The sequence below is a fragment of the Rhagoletis pomonella genome, unplaced genomic scaffold (assembly GCF_013731165.1).
Source record: "Rhagoletis pomonella isolate Grant_MI unplaced genomic scaffold, Rhpom_1.0 Rhpom_scaffold_00007, whole genome shotgun sequence".
Classification (NCBI taxonomy): domain Eukaryota; kingdom Metazoa; phylum Arthropoda; class Insecta; order Diptera; family Tephritidae; genus Rhagoletis; species Rhagoletis pomonella.
Genome location: NW_023458561.1, coordinates 72,155,220 through 72,159,245, shown reverse-complemented (window position 1 = coordinate 72,159,245; position 4,026 = coordinate 72,155,220). Strand labels below are relative to the sequence as shown.

The 4,026-nt window shown below is 37.0% G+C and overlaps 1 protein-coding gene across 1 annotated transcript in view; it reads left to right on the top strand.

Moving 5' to 3' along the window:
• The first annotated feature begins 2,649 nt into the window (after positions 1–2,649).
• Positions 2,650–4,026, top strand: part of LOC118743541 — a 94,139-nt gene continuing 92,762 nt past the window's right edge. The window contains exon 1 of the mRNA XM_036476297.1: positions 2,650–2,739. The gene's annotated coding sequence lies outside the window, so the exon portion shown is untranslated. The remainder of the gene's footprint in view (positions 2,740–4,026) is intronic.

Here is a 4,026-nt window from a genome sequence, read left to right as displayed (position 1 = left end):
TTCAAGTTTTACTAGTTTTTGATGTTCTGGAGGATGGGCATGTATTTACGATTTACGGGTTACCTTATCACATACGCACATAATTTATAGGATTTAACATTTATTTTTTCTTCACGTAAGAACTTATGTTTCAAGTTTTACTAGTTTTTTTGATGTTTGGGAGGGTTAGGCATGTGTTTACGATTTGAAATACAACTGCCCTGTGTTTTCAGCATCCCAGACTACCGTTTAGAAAACGAAAATCGGATGTACCCCACAATTTCAAAATAACATCGTTCCGGCGAACCGAAGATTTTACCAGTGTGCTCGTACAACGGCGAACGCAAACATGTAAATATGTCTGATTCTTAAGTATTGCCATACATAAATATGTATACTTTATGCAAGTTAATTTAAATTGAATTTAACTACAAACTTGTGAAAAACTACATATGTTTGTATGTATACGTGCTGAAGACCCACCAATGTCCACCGTTGTCCCGTTTACCAAAAGAAGGAAAGTCAACTTGACCAGAAGACCCAACTAGGCTGGGACAGAAATTGAGTGCTCATAAGAGGCGAAGTATCGAACAAAAGGCCCAATTGGAACTCACATGTCTTGAATGTTACCAACAAGGCTATAGGGGCGCTTTATGCCTCTCAGAGACGTCATGGTAAGACTTGGGGAATATCACCCAAACTAGCGTATTAGTCTTTCAATACGGTAGTAAAACCTCTGTTACATATACCGCACTGGCCTGGTGGGCAAAAGCTAAGCTTGGTGTCATTACAGGCATTTCTCCTTTGAGCCCACAATAGCGTAACGCTGTGGTGGGTTCCGGGGCATGAAGGGTTTGAAGGCCACGAAAGAGCTAACTGCCTCGCAAAGCATGGTACCGAGCCTTTCTGCGGTATATCTAAAGGATACACTGCAGAACTACTTAAGAGTAGGCCAGAATCTCAGATTGCTGCCCACTGGCGAAAGTCAAAGGTAATTGACTGTAAAATAGATCCATAACTCCTGCCAGCAGGAACTCCATAAGACTCCTTGAACTTAGCCGTGAGGGTCTTAGAACTCTCACTGGCTACCTGACAGGACACTGCAAGTTAAGGGTACCATGGAGGAAACCTCAGAGCACATTCTATGTGACTGCCTACGTATAATGAATAGCAGACTGATACACCTTGGTGAACGATTTTCTTCTGCATCAAAAATTTGGAACATGGCACCCTCCAAAGTGCTTAAATAGCCTGAGGATATAGTGATTACAATAGAGGCTTAGCACAAGAGACCTTCTTAGGTCGCAGCGGGAGTTTTCCCAACGCATACATTTGTACAAATCTGTACAGTAACATAAATGGTTATACGGAGTTAACTTGTTATGTTTTCTACATTTGTAACCAACGCAATTGAAAAAAAAAATGTTTGTAGGTTTTGGCCGGTTTTGGTTGCTTTGGTAGGGGAAAAATTTTATCGTGGCAACACTGCACTCAGCCACAGTCTCAAGGCGAATTTATACAAGATGGCATTACTGGCGAATTTAGATTACAACAACAACCACATGTATTTTGTATTGCGGGTGTTATGTCAAATCTCAGTTCGCCCCAAAAGTTTACATATATGTATTTTGTTTTTGCTTTGATGGGTGTGCTGTCAAATCAGTACAAGCAAGAACAAAATACATGTAAGGCGAAGAAATCATCTGATCATACAATAACGCGTTGTATAAATTCGTCTTGGTGGTGTTACTGGCGAATTTGGAGTTTCGCCGTGGTCCGACGTGATGTGTTTGTTGTAAACAAGGCTAATCCATATTACAATAAACACACCATTTTGACATTCAGATGGACTGAGGCGAAAATCTAAATTCGCCAGTAACACCCCCTGGAATTTATACAAGGTGGTGTTGATGGCGAATTAAATTTTTGCCGCGGTATTACTGAATGTCAAAATGATGTGTTTGTTGTAAACAAGGCGAATTCATTTTACAACAAACACATCATTTTGACATTAAGACGTACCTCGGCGAAAATCTAAATTCGCCATCAACACCACCAAGGCGAATCTATACAAGATGGTGTTACTAGAATTCGCCGCGGTTCTTCTGAATGTCAAAATTATGTAGTTGTTGTATTTCGGGGCAGGGTTGCCGTTTTGGGCTTTTCCTACTAAAATTGATAGGGTTATTTCTCGTTGGTAGGATGGTAGAACCCTTCTCATTTAAAAAATGATACCGAGTACTTTTTTTTATAAAATACTTTCAGGGTCAAGTTGCGGTTTTACGACTCACACAATTTTAATTTTGTAAATAGTTCCGCATTTATCATTTTCAGTTTGGGACTACTTTCTTTAAAGATTAGTGGCATAACTTTTTGTAGAGGGTATGGCACGACAAACACCTTCGTATTTTTAACTCGTCTGGTACGCAATTCGATGCCGGTGTTTGAACATTGCGCCAATGGTGACTGTTGCTGCTACGAACTTTGTTGCTGTATTGGTAACTGTTGCTGGTTGCTTGTTGCACGCCGGCAGTTACGCTTCTTCGTATTCTTCTCTCGGCATTAATTGTTGTCCCTTTGCTGTCGGCAAAACGATTCACACGCTGCCATTATATAAAAGCAAACCCTAATGGCCAACATTCATTCATTCCGTTTAGTGCAGTGCAATCGCGTACTACGAAGGAAATAATACTCCAACAGGTGTTCCTTCATTCATTCTAACCATTTAGCAACAGGCAGAAACAACTTACGCCAGTAGCGGTAAAGTGGTCAAAAGCACAATTTAAAAAAAAAATAATATACATATATATAACTTTACAAAATATTACATACATACATATGTATGCATATTGTGGGAATTTGTTTTTTAAGTAAAGAAACGAAGGTGACGATATTAATTGTTTTTAAGAAAAAGTGCACCTAAGTGTGAGTTTCATCAATCTTACTGGCAGCGTTTTTAACAAATATTTGTACATACATAACTAGTTGTGTTAATATGTAAGCTAATTTTACGTTTTATGCAGCTGACGTCCAGAAGTTTTCGCATTAAAAGTAGAGTGAAATTCAAACGCTTAAAATATTAGCATAAAACCTTCAAATTTGTACATGCCTGTGATTTAGATTTAATTCATATTTAAGTCATTTTCATATGTCGCCGAATTTGAGATATTCGAAAAAAAAAATGCAATTCATGCTCCAAATTAAATCATACTAGTGAACCCGCGCGGCGTCAAAACGCCAAAATTTACATTAACTTGTTAAATATGTAGAAACCCTCCTTAAAAATCTAAAAAAAAAAATCCATATCTTATATAAGGTTATAAGAAATAAAATTAAATATTGCTGTGTAATTATTACTGGACAATGGAAAATGTTAATTTCGTCTCCTGAGACGAAAATCGTTAGACTAAAAACTTTTTCATCTTATCCTAATAATTATTTTGTTTTATTTTACCATGGAAATTATTTTCGACTTCTCATAATAATTATATGGGACTTTAATTTTTATTCGTCGCGCGGAAGGTTTATTTATTTCAAGACAAATGATTTACGTTTTCTCTTAATCAGGGAACGGATTTTATGGAAATTTCCTTTTTTTCTGCTAAAGAGATAGAGTATGTTCGATTAAGAATGTCCACGATTTAGCTTTCCCTGATTCCTTATATACACATTTGATGATGCCTTTTTTAAGATATTTGCCTTTTTTTGCCTTTTCCAACTTTAATTGTAAAGGGCAAAGAAAAAGCCCTTATTCCTGATAATATGTAAGTTCTAACGTTCCATATTTAAATTGGGTGCCACTTGTATCAACTCACGTCGGGCGCACGCTTAGTAAATTCAAGGCTTTTCTTCGCGAAAATCTACTAAAAATGCTGCCAGAAAACTTCAAAATGCATCTTGTGATTCAATGTTACTACAACTATAGAGATTTTGTGAAATAAAAACTCGAAATGAGAAAATAGTCAAAGATTCAAAGTACACATTTTTCATATTATGAAACTAGTTCATAGTTTTTCTCTTTTTAGCCGACTTCCAAAAAAGGAGGAG